The sequence below is a fragment of the Mugil cephalus genome, chromosome 14, assembly GCF_022458985.1.
Source record: "Mugil cephalus isolate CIBA_MC_2020 chromosome 14, CIBA_Mcephalus_1.1, whole genome shotgun sequence".
Lineage (NCBI taxonomy): Eukaryota > Metazoa > Chordata > Actinopteri > Mugiliformes > Mugilidae > Mugil > Mugil cephalus.
In genome coordinates, this window is record NC_061783.1 from 20,053,904 (window position 1) to 20,075,444 (window position 21,541).

The 21,541-nt window shown below is 40.7% G+C and overlaps 1 long non-coding RNA gene across 2 annotated transcripts in view; it reads left to right on the forward strand.

Annotated features, from left to right (window-relative positions):
- Positions 1–1,546: 1,546 nt before the first annotated feature.
- The window catches only part of LOC125020254, a 38,062-nt gene continuing 18,067 nt past the window's right edge, over positions 1,547–21,541 (forward strand). The window contains exons 1-3 of one of the 2 annotated variants that reach the window (XR_007114182.1): positions 1,547–1,897; positions 1,980–2,067; positions 8,738–8,872. This is a non-coding gene — a long non-coding RNA (uncharacterized LOC125020254). Of the gene's footprint in view, positions 1,898–1,979; positions 2,068–8,737; positions 8,873–21,541 lie in introns of those variants that run through there. The other variant, XR_007114183.1, reaches the window with a different exon arrangement.

Below are 21,541 nucleotides of genomic sequence, written 5' to 3' on the forward strand. Positions count from 1 at the left end.
ATGATTCATTCTTTTTAACAAGTTTAGCCCTGGGTTTCTTTGTCTTCCTAATTTGCTGCTGTCCCCCCGCACCGGAAAGCCATGTTTCTGCCTCATAGAAAAGTAGTTTTCTAAATCAGAGCCTGCAGTGAGAGACTCTCGGGATGTGCGGAGCAGAACTGCCAAATCTCCCGAGGATCTGCCTCCGCTGGAGCTTCCTCTCGGATCAGATTACTGAAGCAAACGTCTGTCTCTCTGAGTCATATTGACACTTTTTTTTTTTCTCCACGTCATTTCGGGAGACTTTTGCTTTTATTTTATTTGATAGTGGCAGTCATGATGTGTCAAGAATGAGATGATGATAATAAAAAAAAAGGAAAGGTCACAGTCTGGATTGTGGCCACCAGGATGTCACACTATTCCCTTATTAAAAAATAATGTAAGATTTTTGGCCATTGGACCCTCACAAATCCGTCAGAAATACCCACTGAACATCATACAAGCACTGAAGGTGTTTTTCATTTTGTCACATCCTAATTTCATCAGTGGTCATTTGCTTATATACACCAACCAGCCATACAATTATGACCACCTTCTTAATATTTTGTAGGTCTCCCTTGTGCCTCCAAAACAGTTGTGACTCATCAGAGAACTGGAAGTTAATGAGGGGAGAGGCCTCTATGCTGGATCATCCCACAGATACTTGACCAGTTTGGGATCTAGTGAATTTGGAGGCCAGGTCAACACCTTGTGTTATTTTACATGTTTGAATTGAAAAATCTAAAGCAATTGTCTGTGTGTGTCCGTGCCAGGCTGCGTCCTGTTGGGGATGGCGGCTGCCATCAAGGAGTGTCATTCAGTATGTTTACATGCATGTGAAAAGAATGAATTATTGCCTTAATCTGACTTTAACTGGACAATTTAAGTGCATGTAAACACCCAGACAATGCGATTGGAAATCCATTTTGCCTTAATCTGACTTTTAACTGGACAATGCGTGTGTGCATGCTCCACAACAACTGCACTGGCGTATGACCCCAGAACAAAAACATCCAAGAAAGCCGGTTGCAGAAGAAGAAGGTAAACAGAGCCAGTAGAAGAACCACCTGAGGTAAAGCGCCATTTTATCTGCACCATAAGTAGTGTGCACATTACTGACAATAATAAAAAAAGATGAACTATTATCCATCTGGTTGTTGTTTTAAAATGCCGGTCTGCCACATGAACGACTCTTGTTTATTACGACGTAATAGATCAACCGATAAGGGGGCGATATTAACCCACTGACAAGGCACATATCGCCACCTAGTGTGGAGGAGGAGCACATGTTCTCGTCAGTTATTCTATTTTCTCTGTTGCATGTAAACTGGGACAAGGACTGTTGTCAGAAAGTCGAATTCTGAGCATAACTCCATGAAGCTGTGCATGTAAACACACTGATTTCTATGGGGTGGATGTGCTGGGCTTGGTCTAGGTGGGTGCTACATGTCTAGGTAACGTCCACACGAATGAATGCCAGGTCAAAAAGTTTCATTGACCATTAAATTGTCACAACACGGTCAATGTTATTGTAACCCAGATGTAAAACACCATAAAACAAGACAGAGAAGAGAGGGTGATTATTTTATTAGTTTATTTGCCCCTATCCAAAGTTTAAAAATTCTAATTGCAATTGAATGCACCGCCCTTCTGCCCAGCCAATCAGGCGTAACGCAGGCCACGTCCAGCTCGTGCGGTGACGTGCGTCGTTTTCCCGGTCTTTCTTTAGTCTCAGCAACGGAGTGAGGGCAGCTATCAGGTTAGCATCAGAGAAAGAAAAACAGAGAAATACGAATAATCCTGTGGGGAAAAAAGAACAACAACAAAAAACAAAAAGCCAATACACTTACCCACTGGAATTCGGAGCCGAGTCACGTAGGTAAGACGAGTTGATTATCTGAAAAAAAAGTGTTAGCACTTACCTTCGTCATCCATGCTAATGCTAGCTCTGTGGCTAACAGGCTAACAGGCTAACTACCTGCCTTCCATTGGGAGAACCGCTGCGGTGCTAACATCGGAGTCCTGGGCTTTGACAAACACAGAGCAACGGTGAGTAACGTTAGCTGCTAAAATGCTATTTCTCTGTAGCTTCTCAGAGTTTTGAAAGAGACCAGTGGATATATTAAAGGTTAATTTAATTTAAAGGAAAAGAAATTTGGTAAATCATATGATGAGGGTAACATATTTTATTTTGTAATGTGCAAACTACTAAAAGAATTTATTTCATTTCATCTGTGACTTAAAAGTTACTTAGAGGGTAATTTTTGGTGCATTTTCTCTGGCATGAATAGGCCTATAAGTGTTGGAGTAATTAAACATACTTCTCTTTTGATACCTCTAAGAAAACTTCTACTTTTCTGTTTCTATGTTTCTATGTCATTTGCACATAATTTTGCTATAGTTGTGATTTATATTGAATGTAGATAGTTACTTACCTTGAATAGTGTTGAGATACTGTTCATAGAAACAGATAAATATTTGAGCACTTAAATGATTAGTGCTCATATTTGATACATTTGATGAATGTTGTACAACTAAAAAAAAAAAAACAAACCGAACAAAGAACTGAAGTTTTGAGATCTGTTGAGATTTAAGATTAACATATGAGGTTGAAGCAATATGCTGATTTTTGACATTTAAAACCTTAAACGATGCATCTGAGAATCCAATGTAAATTATATGACCTTGTGTATAGGTCAGGTTTTTTTGAGAGGACGGAGCGAATCTTCTTAACTGTAAAAAAAAAATACAAGAGTGGCTACTCAAGTAGTTTCCTTTGCCTAACTCATTATTATTGCTCAACACATTGGCTCCTTATGAATTTAGTATCTTCTGATCCTGGCCAGAGTATTATAACTAATCCGAGTTGTTATTGTACCGTAACACGCTTTTAAATCGCTAAAATCGGTCACATTATTCACGAGGCAGCAGTAGCTCAGGAGGTCGAGCAGTCGTCCAATAACTAAAAAGTTGGTTCGATTCTGCCCGTTCCCTGGTTTGTTGTTGTGTCCTTGGGCTAGACACTTAACCCACCTTGCCCCAGGTGTACTGGCAGCCACGTTTCTGTCTGTTTGCCCCAGGGCAGCTGTGACTACTGGTGGTAGTTTACCACCACCAGGGTGTGAGTGAATGAAAAATGCAATCAAGTGTAATTGCTTTGATAAGGCGCTATAGAAAACCAATGCATTATTATTATTACTATTACGTCTAATGTCAGTAGTCATAATGTTGTGGCTGATCGGTGTATATAAAGAAGTATATGTGACACTTGAGCTCTACAACAGTTGAACGCTTGCTGCTCCATGAAAAACTGCACGTTATTTATATATAGTGAAATGGCAAAATGTAAAAAAAAAAAGATTTCTCTGTTCATTTTCCACTGGCTCAGAGGGAATTTGTTGCCCAAGTTAATTGAAAAGAAAACCACATTAGCAACAATATTCCCCAGCCTTGTGTATTTCAGCTAGACTCTAACTGAATGTAAACTGCATCGCATCCCGATGAATTAGAATAAAGTGACTTGATTGAAGCTGAAATGAATTGAATCAACCAGATCTGAGCGGCTGAGACAGACACACACAGCAACTTGGACAAATAAGCGCACGGAAATGAAACAGAAATAGAGAAAAAATGGCAGCTAACATGCTCTCTCAAAACACACACACATACACTGTCCTACTGTACTCAGCTAATGGCAAAGCTCGGGGGTCACTACGGATTTGTCTCCCTACTTTACATGATGGTTAAAGCGAGGTGGGGGTGGGGGGGGGAGTTGAGGGTGGCATTAAAGTTTTATGATAGCCCCCGGTGCAGGGAGAATCGCAGCGTATTAACAGATCGCCGGCCAACTGTCTGCCGCTGAATATGAGCGCGTGAGTCAGACAAAGTGGATTTGTAATTGGACGAGACAGTTTAATGGCTTCGTCGCAGCCATTCCGGGGTCAGCCCGGTGAGGGGGGTTAGCTCGAGTCGGGAGATTAAAACACCGGCGGAGCTGAAACGACGCGACCCGCCGCGACACGGCAGGTGAACGGGCTTGATGCGCAAATTCAATTTCAGACGAATGAACTACAAAGTTTGCGCCGTTGTTGTTTTTGTCGCCCGTTTGAAGTCGCACACCTCGGCGTAATGAAAGATTTCTGGCTCTGACGGCTCGCACACAAACACACACACAAACACACACACACACAGCTGAGGACATTGTCTTGTGATGCATGTGCGAGTGCTTACACGGTTTCTCTGGCCCACTTTCATAAACATACCACACACACTCAACTTCAGGCACGCACTTAAACCCACTCATACATACCTAAACTCTCCTTCCTCCCGTAGCCACCGCCGTGTCTACCCCCCTGACAGATGGATATTTTCTGACACACACACTAACACACACACATACACCCAGTCATCACTCACTCAGCATCGCTCCACAACAGGGGGCTGGCAATCTTCTCCCAGCTTCAGACCACAGGTGGTAAACCAAACAATCAGCAGTTCCCACCATGATATCAGAGCAAACTGTCCTCACGCAGCTCAATTGACTTTCTTGTGACAGTAGGAAGGGGCTTTTCTTTTTTTATTCTCCTTCGGTAACAACTTCGAAACTCAATAATCGCGGCGACAACACCAGTGGTCAGATGAGTTTGGGAACGTTAAAGCAATTTTCCTTTTGAAGGACAAACTCAATGAGGGCGACAAAGCGCGGCGGCGGATCGGATCAAACTGGGACGACGGTCTGTGTCCTCTATCAAAGGCTGAAATAATTAATTAATAGGAAATAATGCAAGAAGCAAAAGGAGTCAGCTTCTGAAATGTCTAGTTTCACGTCTTTGTATATTTTTTGCCTTTTGACTAGATGGAATTGGATTGGCAATTTTCTTCATGACTTACTCATCTCCGCTTTCTTTCAACTAAAAAAAACAACTGAGATGTATAATTGAAATAATTGTTGGTTGCAAGTCTGTGTTTACCCCCTCTGTTGTCTTCCCCACAGTCAAAAAAAAAAAAGTAACTTCCAGCAGTGGGAATATAAGTATTATTAAAACCAGCACAGAGTGAAGTCGGATTAGTTTTGTGACGGCCTCAGTAAGAGCTCCAGCAAATCAAATGACAAAAAAAAAAACGCTGTAAATCTAAGAACAATAACCAACGTGTTGGAAAGCTCCTCTTTTATGTTTTGATCAGATCCGGTTGGTGCGGTTGTTGGCGTAGTCTTCCTCAGAATGAACATTTATAACCAACATGTTGGCACTAATGAAGCATTCAGTCCATTTCACCCTCGCTGAGCACAGAGGGCAGCGGCTGCAGTTTTCACGCAGGCTCCGCTTGAAGAAATCGACAATGTTCCTTACGTCCGCGGATACATTAATCTATTGATTCACCACCTGCTACAGGGGACACAAAAAAAAAAAAAAAAAAAACGTTAGAACAGGGGTGACAAATGTTCCCAGTGGAGGCCTAAACCTGAATCCAGGAGCAGGGTCGTGGGCCAAAATGTTAACACATTAAGTTAAATATGGGTATATATAGCATGCATGTGAAAAACAAACACTATCAGTAAACCAGTAAATAATATTCATTATGCATGTGTCAGGGAACTAAACCCATCTATTTCCCGTCTATTTTATTTGTTTACTTATTTATTTATTTTTATTTTTACTTACCGATATCAGTTTTGTCCAGCCAGGAGGAAAACTTCCTCTCTGACAGCCAAGTTGGGTTGAACCCTGTCATCCTATGGCACATATGTCAAATTCCAGGCTATTATATTATTATATCTATCAGAATTGGACCCTGGACCATTGACACTGCAAATCCCAGATTGCATTGCAGTGGCTGAACTGGCATCAGGTAGGTACGTTACTCAACTCAACGGTCTCACGGTTGCCTTGGCAGCTGTTCATCGTATCGGTTGAGTTGAGAAGCTTCTGAAGCTCCATCAATCCATACGGTTAACCGCAAAAAAGCTCAGTTAGCAGACAACAGGCTAATCGGTTAGCATACACACTAGCACACATGGCAAGCACAAAACTAAAATATAAATGACACCACTGCAGCTAAACACCAGTCTGTTAACATACACACTAACATACAGACACACTGAAAGACTCTGTCAGCCAAGTAACAGCAGCATTAACACATTTAACACGGCCTCAGCATGCTATGCTAGCTTAGCCCCGTGGTTAGCCCCGCCAGTCCCGGTAGCATCCTCTCACTCGCTGTTGATCTTCTTCACCTCATAGGATTTGAGCTTGAAGAAGTACCACCCTACCATCTTGGGGCTACAGCGTCTTTAGAACATCTGTACAGTGTCCATTTTGCTATTACCAACCTTTTACTTGAATATCTACGACTTCCCTTTATGATCTACATTTTTAGATATGTATCTTGGTATTGGGTTGATAATGTCAATCATAAACCGTAACATAATTTAGAGTAAGATACAAAAATCACGGTCCACTATCTTCTCTCGTGGAGAGAGCCCGACCACAGATGTTTTTCTCTGCAGATATTTTTTTTAGCTTCGCAGCCAAAGAAGACCAGATAGATTAATGAAGTTAATGAAATTCCATTAAGCATCCCAGTCAGCCATGACGGAGAAACCAGCACGCACAATCGTAGGGAAAAAAGGGGTTAATAGGAAAATGAATAGGGTCTATTGATGTCTGGTGTTCAGCGATGCCTCATAAGTTCTGATAAAGAAAAGATTTTATGAAACATGAGCACGACCTGCAGCTGCATCTGAGTCCTTTTATTCTCAGAGGAATGCAAAACAGTTTGTAAATGCTGCGTTTCGCAAGAGCTGAGGTCAAACTGCGCTCTGCTGGCTGACTGTACACTGTGTACGCTGTTGATGCTTTGTATGCTAATGTATGCTTTTCACCAGGGCAATGTTTTAAATAATGCACAGCAACTTAAAAGACTGTAATTAACCACTAATGTTAGCTGCAGCAATTTGCAGAGAAACAGAGTTAGAAATAATCCTGACAATAGTATAATGTTATATGGTGACGAATAATTTTCCTTGGCCAGTCTCTCTGAAAACTGGTTGGTGGTTCATCTCCCTCTGCTAAAAGGTTCCTCGGCAATTAGCTTTTTAATAGACGTTGGACGACTTCAAAGTCGAGTCGACGCTGACTAGTCTCTGATGATGTCACTAATAAAACCACAGTAGAAAGTAAAGCTTTGCAGCAATGAAGCCTGAAGTGACTTAAAGAAAACTAAACAAACTTACTGTGTTCAGGGAAATCTGACCAATTTACAAGTCTTCTCTCTTAAGAAAATGCAGTTAATTTCATTAATTTATGTATTTAGTCATGTTCATGACCAGGGTTACAATGCAGTCTGTGAGGAAAAGTTGGAAACAGGTCTTTACGTCATCCACCCTGGATATGGCCTGAAAGCATGTGGCCTGGAATCATGTAGACGCTGCCATCTCCTCTTAGATGGAGATAAATACCCATTTTTAGACTGAAAGTTGACCACAACTTCAGCCAAGACTTCTTCCTCATTTGTCTTCTGTTTGTTATTGTTGATATTAAGGAGTTGATGTGTGTTCACATTTGAATTGAGGTTGTTAATGTGGTCAAGCTTTCAAGATGTGGGCCTTTGCCTGACTAAGTAAGTGATATCGGTCAGTTTTGACTGGGAACACATAAATGTTATTTTGTGCTATTTATAAAAAGTAAATGGTTTCAGTTGTATGAGCTAAAGTAAATTGGGCCTACAAGGACATGCATGGCAAACAGAAGAGCTGCAGCTGGTAAAACATCTAACAACTCCAACAAAACCAGTATTCTTGACCTGCATGCATATGCTGAGAACAGACGGTTCATTTTCTACACACTGTGAGCTGCAGATATGTATAGGCTGTATAAAAACAGGCAGCAACTCAGCACCATCAGTGGCATTTAAAGCTCGTTACATAAGAGAGATTTGTTCTCGCTCCTAGGGCTTTGAGAACAAGAAGTTCTAGAGAGGTAACACATACTTCAGAAGAGACTGAGAAACCCTGTGAGGACTTCCCCAGAGTTTAGTTTGGAACAAAGGGCCCTCCCAATGCAGCACACGTTACACTCGCTAAGCATTTCAGATTTACGTCAGCTATTCCCTTTAACGGCATCAACCACTCCCATGACCAATCACAGAATAGTGATGAGACAAATATTCTCCTGGTTGAAGTATCAAGAAGCATCTTGTGGGGTATGTAACAGCCTTAATGTTACCCCACAGTTTGCTGGAAGACAGATATTTCTCAGTATTTTTATGAATCTTTCTCGGTGTTGCAGATTTTTAAATGACTCTTCATCCGTCATCTAGGAGGCGCCCATGTTGTCACTGTCACGTGATCAGTGACTAGCTGGCAAACGGACTTACTCCACTAGTTTGTACAACCCCTACTTTTTAACCATCTGGGTATGGGGAGAGCACTACATGTTCTCAACTCAAATTATTAACCTTTATCATTACAGGCTGTTCTCCGGTGCTGGTGTAACAAACAGCATTAATGAGGACTTCACTCATTCTCAGAGCTGCACGTGGGTTATGCTTTTATGGCACGGCCTACTGGGGAAAGTCAGCCATCATTTATTCGTGTTTGCTTCTCTTGCTTTGACAACTTAATAATGTCTGGTGGGAGTGAGGTCTGCTGCTTTTGTAGCCGTTTCCAGTGTTAATAACAGATGCCGTAATTACTGTTTCTGACTTTGTATGTTTACAGGAAACATAAATGTGTTTGAAACGAAAACAAAACAAGGCTGGATACGGTTCATCAGACTCTCCAATCAACAGTTCCTAAAGTAAACCGAATGCTGTTCATGAACATTTTGAAGTTTCTATCCCAAAAATCAGAATCATTAAGTTGTATTGTTCTTGAGCAATCAAAGTTGGCGCACAAAACATAACTGAAAATCAATGAAATCAGAAACTAAATTAGCTTTCCAGCAACATATTGCATGTATAAAGACTCCTTCGCAGTTTGTAAACAATGTGACTTTTTTTTTTTTTTGAGGGGCGGGGTTTAACTGGAGGCAAAACATCTCAAACGCTAGCATGTAAAAGGCAGTTAACATATTTCAATGGAAGAATTGGAAGAATGGACGAGGAAAATGCATATTTTAGAGAATACGCTAGTAGACTCACTCGCTGAGACCGTGGGTGTTATTTTAAGAAGTTGACAGACCCTTACACTCTCACTCAGTGGATGATTTGACAAAAGTCTGGTCTGTCTTTATCAAGTGAAACGTCTCAGACAAAGATATAACAAGTAGTAAGTGAAACCACTGTGGAGGGTAACATAGTAAATCCAACTTCCGCTTGGAAAACCCCTGAAACACCCATCTAATGTTGCGTTAGCTCGCTGTTAGCGTTAGCATGTATTGAGAATCCTCAAAATAATGATTAACTTAACGTTATTTCAGTCCCAAGTTAGTCAAACCTATTGTTATCCAGCCTGAAACTGATGATGCATTAGATATTATTCTAACCTGATATCAGGCTGCAAACAGAGATAGAGTTGATTGTCTCACTTTTCTTTTAATCCCTTTCAACCAAAGTTGTCTACGACTGGCAGTGGCTGATATGCGATAAAACGTCAAGTTAGTGTTTTTGCCTTTTGCTTTTGGCCCCCAAACATATAGCAAGACGATAATTTCGTGTTTGACGGTGACCGTGTTTGTCTAAAGCTTCCCTCTGTTTTACCTCCAGCTAACGCTGTGATGTCACCATGATGTAGGTCATGAAGGGGTCTACTGCATATTATGCACAGAGCTCTGATTGTTTCAAAAAGCTACTGTCCCATATACAACCCAGTGGAATGTTACAGTGTTAAAGTTGCAGCTATTGTAGTGTAGAGCACAGATTTGCATGCATTGGTTATTCTCACTGTGTGTAGGTGTAGAAGTCGGCATCTGGAGAGACTGTTCCTTCCCTCCTCTTAAGGTACAGGCTGAACAGATCGGTTGAGTTGGGACAAATATGGTTCTTAAAGTAGAACACCAGATGCACAGTCCCGGCTTGGCATCTTCTGACAGTGTATTGTCAAAGTGTTGGGCTTTGTGCGGTGGTTAGCATCGATGCCTCACGGCAAGAAGGGCTCTGTGTTTGCATGTTCTCCCTGTGTCTGCGTGGGTTCTCTCCGGGTCCTCCAGCTTCTTCCATCATCCAAACACATGCTCGTTAGATTAATTGGTGATTCTAAATTGGCCGTAGGTCTGTTTTTTTGTGTCACAATCACCGTGGTGTTATCAGAGTCGTAGTTTTCCTTCTTTGTCACTACCTTCTGGATTACTTTCCTTTTGCATTTCTTTACGTTGGATCCCATCTTTCGGATTCAGTAAGTTTCATTAAATTGACTTTGTAATTCATCGCCCTCATTCTCCCCGTGTGTCCTGCATTGGAGTGATTCCCCCTTTTTTTTTTTTGATAATACATGAATGAATATGAATAACGCATCGAGCCATACTGCATGCGGGCTTGTTATTTCCCTCCCATTAGTAATCCTGACAGACGGCCACCGACTCCTGCCCTCAGCCCTAACCTTCTCATGTGTCATTTAACACGTATAATGTCAAAGTAAAAGCTTTAAAATGTTTTGCCATGACATTGAGACATTTGCCGGAGGGGGCGATTTATTCCGTAACACGTAGCAAGTTGCTCCCATGAAGCTAAACAACCAGTCAAATAGGTGCAGAGGTGAATGTATTCTAGGTCAGTGATTCTCAGCCGTGTAAAATAAAATGTCCTTTGAAAAAGATCATATGACGTGTAGAAACAGGATTATTTTACTCAAATGTAACTGAGACCTTAATCTACCTAAACTACAGAGATTAACAGGACTTTTTTTTCTCTAATTACATCTGTTTCACAAGTAATTTGCCCTATTTTATCAAGAGATCTCACTCCCAGTTGCATTGTTCAAAGTTTCTGCATGATGCTGTTAGCAACTTAACACGATCTGCATCCATTTCACATTATGAGGCCCCTACTGTTTCAGTACATCATTCATTTCTTAGTAATGCTCTTATTGAGAAACATCTGCAGGAAGAAGGTGTTGTGGGAAACTCATTAACTTGCATGCTCAGGTTAGCACTTGTAATTAAGCTAATGTTGCAAACAAACGAAGAAGAAGATGATAAGCACATTTACACAAAGAACCCACTCACCCTCCAGAGCGGGTCGTGGGTAGATTAAAAAATGTGCACGAGGTCCAGGACGTCCAAAAAAAGTTGAGAAACTCTCTTCTAGGTGAACAGTGTACTTCTAATATGTTATTTGGTCCTGTTGGAATAAGATTACAGTTTTTTGCTGTTGTGTACTCCTTCCTCATAGAATTATAAACCGCTTTACAGTGTTTTTTTGTTTCCTTAAACATTATCATCCATCATTGTAATTGGTCTCTGTTTTGCCTTTATCTTCTTCTTTTTCACGGGAACCCGAAGCTACGTGGCTACACCGTCGTAGGTTCTCTCATTGATCACCTAGTATCTAAAAATACTGAGCCACGGCAGCGGAATAACGGCAAAATATGCTGTGATACAAAAAAAAAAAAAAGGAAAAGAAAGAAGGGTTCATGTCTGTCCTCAGAGGACTGTCAAGTGGCATTTTTAGAAACTTCAGACGCGAGTAGCGGTAGATGAAGCAGGCTGGTGACAGGCAGGTAGACCAAAAGGAGGAATTAAAAGTCTCCCGGACGGCACAGCGTGCTCCAGATTGATTATTCTCCGAGTATCTGAGAGGGGATTTCTCCTTTATCTCCTTTTCAGCATTTAAAACCAAAGCTGATGTCTGTTTTAGCTAACGGCTCTGTATCCTCACTAGTGGATTGCGAAGTCTCTGGAGAGCTGGGAGCCTCTAAACACAGAACCAGTTAATTGGCTGTGTGCTCTAGTACTGTTGCAAAGGCTATTTTTACCTCTCAGTGGTTTTTCTACGGGTGCTGTGTGGGTTGAGTTTGGTTGTGTTACTGAGTAAACACGAAAGTGTGCTGGCAGTCAACAGCTCATTTTTTCCCCTCCTGCCTTTTTTTTTTTTTTGTGTCTGTTCTGTCGCTGTGTGGTTGTGTGGCAGCAGAAGACAAATATGTTTTGCTGTTACTCACACGTCGGTGCCGAGACTGATAACAAATCATTAAGTCGTAATGAAATAACATCACAAGACTTATTTAGCTTGCTCGACTACCTCTTGGGTTGAGGCAATAGGAATTGATTCTAACTTGACAATATCTGAACACAAAAACGTTCAGATATTTCATAAAATTGAGGAATAAAATTAGTAAAATGATGCAGGTAGATAGATAGCAATAGATTTTTTTTATATATTGGGGTCATCTTATATAAAAGAGATCTTCAAAAATATATTTTTAATTGGCTTCAAAACCTATAAATGCATTGATATGAAACTTTAAATGTGCCATTGTGTGATACTTTGCGATGCTCTGGATTCTGTTTTTGTCGTTGCCAGTCCATGAGCCGTGTGCCAACCAAGTGCCTGGAAGTGGACTCCACGTCAGCTCTGATCTTGCGGTGCAGCAAAAAATGATCACAAGAGAAAAAAGTGTTTCTTAAGGCGAGACGGAGAGTGTGAACTGTACAGGAAACACGCTTGTTAATTAGCGGCGTATCAAGCTGCTGCCTGCTTCTCTGTCCTCCTTCTCGTTTCCGTCTGATCCCGTCCACTGCATCGTGGCTTCCACTCTAATTATCGTTTAATCTTTTTGAGATCTGGTCTGACTTTTCTTGGGTGTCTATTTTTGTTTTCCAAAACTGGTTCTCAAACGTTTAATCCTCATTAAAAACTCTGATGTGTTGACAGAATAAAGATGGACGATGGAACAGCTTCTCAAAAGTGACTCCAAAGCAAGTAGAACTCCCCCTGGTGTCTGGCTGCAGTATAGGTCATAGGCTCCACCCCCTTCATGTCAGTGGATGGGACCAAACTAAAACATTAAAATACATGTGAAGTACATTTTTTGCCTATTTTTTCCTCTTATTCTTAAGCTTTAGTTCATTATTTGACGCTATAGGAACAGGATGTGACATAATGGTGAGTACCAGTTGCCATGCCAACTGCTCCATGAAATGGTTCCGTAGGACCGTGAGAGTTGTATAAAGAAAAATAAATAAACAAGTACAGTGTATAATCCAACATTTCCTTGTAACTGGTGGAGGTAGAGCGGAGTGTAGTATTAATTGAGACTAATTAAGGCTCTAAGATGTTGCTGCCTGTGTCCCTGGGAAAAGTTTGGCCAGTGCAAGGAAGTGGGGCTGCATGGTGCATATTTATATACAGTCTATGGTTGAGCCCTAACCTGATCAGTGTATTTACATTCTGTTGCTTGGGGGTATATATAGAGAACATAACTTGTTGAAACTGAAATGAGGCAGGCAATTTGACGGCTCTCCAAATTGCTTCTCGATGTCAGTGCTCTGCTCCACCTTCAATGATCAAATTCAGGAAAGCCGGCCATGTGCAGCGTTGCGTGCTGTACATTCTGCATAGACCTGAAATAAAAATTATGCTCCAGCGATGGTTTTTTTCTTCGAAACCTCATTTAAACGCGATATCTCACGTTGTCGCGGGGTCATTATTCCAGGTCTGGGTGAGATGGAGAGTCTCAGCCACGGCTGCTCAGACACAAGTCTGCTCCACAGGAGTTGGAAAGATTACGATTATGAACGATTACTCTTCTCTGTCATCAGCTGAGGCTGATTGAGGCCGAGGCTGTAGCCGTGATTAGGACCGTATCCAAGCCATGACGTTCTGTAGTAGTAGTTGCAGATCGCGGCTGTGCTTTGATTGTTATGATTAACATATGAGATTATAATGGCTGTTACATTTATACATGGCAAGTGCTGTTGTTTTGAATTAATCCTGAGTCTCTAAGTTTTAAACTACTGGATCAGGGAGGAAGCAAAAAAATAATGACAGTTAACAGAAAATGTATTTTAAAGTGACAGAAAATTTACAGCAAGGGAAAAGGAAACTTAATGTGATGGAACGTAGAAGTCGTTCCCTTTGGGAGCCGCGTATGAGGGATTTTCTGAAGGCGTGTGTGACGGGTTTTGGTGCCTCGCAGAAACTCCTTCATGACAAACACACTGCAAAACATTACAGCCCCATTAAGTTATGAATACTTTTCTTGTCTTCTCAATTTTTATTTTTAATATTGAACTAATTTTAATTAGTTTTCTGAACTTAAACAATCCATTGTCTCGACTTCCTTTTCTCTGTGTGGTTAATGTTCATTTAAGTTGAAAAAATAAGCGATGGAGGAGGAGGAGGAAGTGTGATGTGATATCAATACTGGGAAATGGAGACGCTTTTTTAATTAGACTATAAAATGGCAATACCTTTGAAACAAGGTTCGACAAAAGAAGCTTAAACCATCAAGTGTTATAAAGTCAGCAAGAATATTGGCACCGTAATTAAAACCTAAATAAAATAAATGTTATAGTTGAATCTGTCTGAGGAGCAGGTAAACTTTAAAACTTGCCATTTGTCATCGTCAAAGTGGGATATCTAAGTATGAACAAATAAAAAAATTATCTTAACTTAGAAATGTGAGTTGTAAGGGAATTCTAATAAGTTGTTTTCAACTCGGGGTTGAAGCAAGAAATGACCATTAGTTGTAACTTGGCTTTTGAGTTTGAAAAGAGGCAGCAGGAAAAGTTAAAAAGGTATGTATTATTACAGTCCAAAAAAGACTCTGTGATGTATTAGCTTAAAAAATACTCCAATAATGACAAATTGCCCATAAATCCTGAACACAAACGTCTGCAGTACATCAGCCTAATAGCATAATTGTCATTTTTTGACTTTGACTGTTACAAAATCAATAAAAAATACCAATGAGCTTGTTAAAAAAAAATATTTTTTTCTTGTTTTCTGAAAATGTTCAAATATGACTTAGGTCACGGGTCAACAGGGACCCACTGTGACCCCTAGGGGCGCCGCAGAGGTACTGCAGTTAGGTCGCAAAATCTTTGGTTGATTAGACATATATATATATATAATATATATATATATATATATATATATATATATATATATATATATATATATATATTTTTTTTTTTTATTTCCCCTATGCCTTTATTTAATTTCTTTAAATACACATTAACATTGTTGTTGTCCATCAGTCAGCACTTCACTCATTCAGCGATACAGGAGCAATAATGTATATTTATAAAAAGTAAGGCTGAATTTAATATAGACCACATATAGTAGGTGGGGGGTCCATACTTCTTAAGCTCTCTGACTGAGGCTAACGAGTAGATAAGTGTAATCCTCCGTACCCACGCCTGAATGCGAGGTGGCCGTCGCTGCCTCCTCCTGTGAAGAAGTGAGCTGGGATCTTTTTAAAGCCAACTTTCAAATTGACAACTGCTGTGTGGAGCATTACTTTGTGACACGCCTGAAATACCTGAGCATGTAGTTAGTGGATGCTATAACCGGCCGACTGTAACAGGCTCACATCGCTGCCTTGTTCCCTTTAAGCACGTATTGTTTCCCATTTAACTCGGGCCACTGAGCTTCCCTCTTGGACACCTCAACTAGAGCCACGGACACAGTCTCACTTGTACATAGTGCGGTGAAAAGTTTCTGTTTCTGTAGGTGTTGATGCCGCAGTTGGTTGGTTTCCACCTGGGGAGTCTGGTGTTCACTACCGTGGACCCGGTGTTAATTTAGAGAGCAAATTCTGATTTAGTCTTAGTCTTCTGAATAGCACACCGTTTAGTTTAAGTCGTATTTTAGTCACCTGAAATCTTTTAGTCTTAGTCTTTTGAATAGCACACCTTTTAGTTTAAGTCGTGTTTTAGTCACCTGAAATCTTTTAGTCTTTGTCAAGTTTTAGTCGACTAAATCTACAGCCGAGTCCTTTGTGTCGTATGTAAAGTGTGACCAGATGCATTTCTCTGTTTTCATATCTTCTTTTGCATCTGCCGCTGCCTTTTAAAATTGCTCCTCTGCGTAGATCAACCTACCATCAAAAGATTCGCTCTGATTGGATCTCTTTGCCATTCGTTGCTATGTAACATTTTTGTCTCGTTTTTATTCGTTGACTAAATTGTCTGTTATATTTCGTCACATTTTCATCATCATATCTGACCTTTTATTTAGTTTTTATTTAGTTTGCATTCACGTCATTCTTCGTCAACAAAGTAAACACTGCATGGACCCCAATGAAAAGGGAGCCAGCTGCTGCTCTTTAGTGTTGTTGCACGACTGCTGCATACTTTGAGTTCAGTTACCTGCCTTCTTATTGAAACGTGTGGGCCTCTTTACGTTGGTTGTGGTGGAAGGTGCAGACTATAGGTGAGATTAGGGAACCCTGTATGTCTCCTCATGTAGCTAACCTTCTGTTTGTGATGCTAAATAGCAGAGTTTCAGCTCAACTGCTCCTCTTTCGTTCTCGTATTCCACACCCCAGCCCCCAACCCACCCTTGTCTCTTCCTTTATCCTTTCTCTCCATAGAGTCCTAAAGAATCATCGTAATCATGCTCATCCATCGATACATTGCTTATCCGTTCCTCTTGTTGAAGGTGTGGTCCTTGCTAGTGAAATACACACTAAGATTATTGGTTGGTGCCACTTTAGATTATTATTTTTTTATAGATAAGATAGTTAGACCTGGGAGAAATTTAGTAGCCAGGTCTAGTTTCGTCATCTTGCTCGTTCAGTTACCGTTTTTTGCTTTGCATCCAGGCCCCAACTTGTTTGATTGTCCTGTGTTCGTTCCTAAATTCCCCCTAGACTCAACATGGAGTATAACAATACCAATCTGAGAATGCTGCATTCTCAGTTTCTGGTGACACTTGTACTGTGCTTAATTTGCATTCCCATTTAAAAACGCACACATATGTTCATTCCACCCAAGGCACTAGCTCGGATTATTAACTACAGATGCTGCTGGGACATAAAGTGTCTAAGTTGACCAAGTCATCAGGTTGTAAACAGATTTTATTTATCTATCTGCTTTGTGGAGAAAATGAAATCTGTCTCAGCTGCACCAGACTGCATCAGACTAAGATCAAGATGAATATTAAAAAAAATATTTGATTAGCGTGGCGCTTGATTGAGATCCTGTGAAACCAAAACATTAAAATTACTTTTTTAACTAATGCCTGTTTGTAGCAGGTGATGAAATCAATACGTTTCCTTGCTATTCCTCTGTGACGACGGCATCCGCTGGTTTTTTATTAACTCTCGACTCAACGGTGTAGAACGGATTATGAAGTGCAGGCTACTGCTGCACTGCTTTCTTCAGGGAGCATTAATTATGGATACTGATTTATACATTACTGCGCATTGTCCTGTGCCTGCAGACTGATGTTGTTCTCAACTCGTGCAGCGTGGAATTTATTCATATAAATAGGAACTACTGGAAGGAGAGAGGGAAAACATACGAGTTACGGGTTACTCAAAGGACAAATCTGGAAACCTGGAGTGAGAATCACAACAGCAAGACAAACAACAAGACAATGGAGGAAATAAACCGAATAAACATTAAGCATAATGCACATAAATATTTCAACAAGCATAATTTTGTTTTGGCAAGCATCTTTTACAGTAATCAGTTTGATAAACTTTGAGAGATTAGTGTAATTAAATGGACAAGACAAGCAAACTTAATCACAGCATTTGTATTCACTTTGTGTTGTGCTGAAGATTTACGAAAGGCAAAAATGTGGGGAAAATGCTTTCATTCTAAAACTAGAAGTGGGACAATAACTTCATTAATTTGTTATTGATCAACAAGTTCACAATTCAACAAAGACATATGCAGAACATTTGCTGGTTTGAGTTTCTGAATTTGGAGCGTTTCCTGCTTTTATGTCGCGGTGAATCAAGCTTCTTTTTGTGTTTGGGGCATAGACTGTATATAAATATGGACGATGCGTCCCCACATCCCACTACACCTCCTCCAGAATCGTTTAATTAACACTTATTTTTATATAAAATTTTTCCAACTTTCCACTCTCTCGGTACATTTGAACCACTTCACAGAGTAGTTGGCATGGCAACCCGTAGCCGTCATGATGTCACATCCAGTTTTTATTGCGCCAAATAATTAACACGAAACATGCATCAACATTATATTAATTGAAATGACAGAAACCATCCTTTTAACCATTGGCTGTACATACTATGGACAAACCCCATCGTAATGTGACGCATTGTGAATTCTGAACCTCGAAAATGAAGCCAGAATTGAACCCAGAATCCTACTTAGCCTTCGGGGATAAATAAAGTTTTTCCGAAATATGGACCCTGTGTACCCACCTATCTCTCCGCTACCTGTTAGCTCAGGCTACCACCGGTCACTCAAAGCAGGAACGCCCTTAATTATGCAGAAAACTTAATAAAAGATAAACATGAGTTAGAAAATTCTCCCCCTCTACAGTTGTCATGAATAGTGAAATAAACTATTGAGCCAAAAATCACTTTTTGTACCAGACTGTAAACATGTTCATTAATGCTGTTTTTAAGGCTTTTTAACATGGGGCTCTATGGCTATTTGCTCCCTTTTGGAGCCTCAAGTGGCCACTCGATGAACTGCAGCTTGTCACATAGGCTTCATTGCTCAGACCTGGAGGTTGCCACCTGGTTTGGTCTATGGCAGGGACGTCAAACTCATTTTAGTTCAGGGGCCACATACAGCCCGATTTGACCTCAAGGGGGCGGGGCCTGTTACCCAATAGCTTATTACCTGGTAAATAACGACAACTCCAAATGTTTCCCTTTGCTTTGGTGCAAAAAAAGTACAGCTACATGTGATGAACAACTGTGAAATTTCTTATTTTGTCAAAAATTTTCAGCTAATTTCTTCAGTGTAATTTTTGCAAATTCATCCCACGGGCCAGATTGGACCCTCTGGCGGGCCAGTTTTGGCCCCCGGGCCTTATGTTTGACACCCCTGGTCTATGGTTTGGGACGGCTACTCAGACAAAAAAACATAATCCCATTTCAAACTATTAGGAATTTGAGATAGGATTTTTTTCTAAAATATTTTCTAAAATATCTGGTCAGTTATATAAGCATAGTTGATAAATGATTTGATGATGAAAACAGCGCAGCCATGTTAAATCGAGACACCAGATACTTGTCTCCATCGTGTCCCATGGGTTGATGACAACTATACCAAGCGGTTATAATTAGTCTGACGCTGATATATTAATGTTTAAAACACGCCTTTAACGTGCTGTTCTCTCGGGAATGTTTTCCATCTTGCAACATGTTCTCCATCAGCCACGGCCTGTTTCACATCCATACTGCTACTTGGCACTCGTTCACACCTTGGCCTCACCAACCATGGAGCCAGTCCTGCACAGCTGGCTGCTGGGACGGCGAAGGCGGCGAAGACGCACCTCCGCCGTATCTGCTGAGGGAGGGAATGACCTTGATATGTCTCCTTGCATTACTCCTCCACTGCATTACCAGCAAAGCGTGCTACAACTCCATAACAGAATCAGCAGTCACCTGTTTACAAGTCCCAGCACCGGCGGAGATAAATGAAATCAATACTCGGGCTCCTGTGCAATTTCTCCCGTCGCGCCGCCGTCCACAGGTTTATATTATCGCAGATCTTTACAGAGCAGAACTGATTATGAAGCACGGCGCAAGATCTGCTTACTTGAAAGATTGGTAATTATGGGCCGCAGAGTGCGGTGTTGCCGGAGTGCAGATACTGTAAGCCGTTAGCCGTCTTTTGAAATTGTTACAGTAAGCAGAGAGGAAGCACCAGGGCCTCCGTGATCAATGCTCACTGTAAAAGCTGGTAATGGCAGGGAGGGACTTCACAGAAACATCTTCGGATCAGCTGTATTTTGTGGAGCCATTAATCCCGTCGACGGCGTTAAAGAGCAGAACATGAGCCGCACGCTCATGTTTCCATTAAAGTTCATAACGTTTCTCCAAAATCAGTAAGCAAAGTTTTATGAACGGCTCTGTTTTTATCAGTTCGCTGAAAGTAAAACTTCATCCGTTTATGATGTGGTTACATTCAGCCCCAGACGTTTTATTGCTCAGCTTCGTGGAGGAGGGAAATCTTGAGGGAGTGCTTTTCGAGAAGAGAGTTTCCTTCTGTCCTTTTTTGCACTTTCTTTCTTTGTACACGTCAACTTTTCTGCCTCAATCGTGCGTTAAAGATTAATTGCTTTTCCACACACACATGTTTTCTGCACAAATATGGTGTGCCACAACATTATGACCACTGTCAGGAGAAGTAAATAACATTTCAACCATCTTGTGACAATTCAATGTTCTTCTGGGAAACTTGTGGACCTGGCATTCGTTCATGTGGATGTCACTTAGAGCTGGACCACCCACCAGACCAGACTAGACACCCCCCCACCCCACAGCAACTCCTTGATGACAACAGGCATGCCCAAAAACACTTTAGGAACAACTAAAAAACAATCACGAAACAAAACAAAACATGAAGGACTGCACAACGTCTCCAAATTCGTTACCTACACAATATTAGGAAGGTGGTCATAATGTTATGCCTGATTGTTATAGCCCAGTTGCCTTTTTTAAACATTTTTTGGAGATGATGGAGAATCTTCCTAGACTTCATGTTGGAAATAAGTTCAGTGTAATCAGCTGCTTAAGGGTGTTGGTGGAGGATCTAACTACGATGGAATATGTTAAATCAAGGCAACATATGCCTGTTTTTTATCTTCCAATATAAACCTTCCTACCAGACAGGTTTTGTGCTGCAGCATTGAAGTGTTTTTTTTGTAGAGTATCATAATAAACTTTTTTTTCTACCACAATTCAAACTGTTTTAAAAGAACAATTACTTCTTAATTAAAGTGCATCATCCTTTTCATCAGTTAACATATTAAAAACAGACAATAACCAAATGTAATTACTTTACTGTCAGTCTTACAATAATTACATATGCCCATAGATGATGATGCTGCTACTGACTAAACTGTTCTGTTCATACAATGCAGTTCAACTAGTTTGAGCCTAAAAACACAAGTTAAGATATCTATAAGTTCTTTGAGGCTGGATATATTAACTTGCATTAAAGTTTAAGTAATGTATCCTCTATTTTAAGCTGAGTTGTTGCGGTGCAGTTTCTATTCCTCCTAAATATTTTCTTTCCTTGTGACTCTCTAAAGCAGCTTTTTAAAACAACAGTTTGGAACTTTCCTCTGTCTCTGGTGGTGAGAGTAGATACACAACAAAATGACGTCTGCCCACAGCTGACGTTCCCTCAGATCCAAAGAAAATCCACAGCAGTGAGGAGCGTCTGTCTCACCGTCAGCCTCTTTCTCTTTTCAAGACTCTAATCCCTCCTCTGAATGCTGGGGGAACCGAACTGTTTCTTGGACACGTCCAGGATTAGATTTCCTTCTTCCTCGCTGCCAGAAGTAGTCAGTCAGTTTATACCGTCACTGTAGTAAACTTTAGAGTTTAAATAAAATGAATAAATGACTCTGATATCTTGTATTCTTCGTGAAGCTATGATTTTAAATGAACAACTTTTTGTTTTAGATTTACCGGACACAT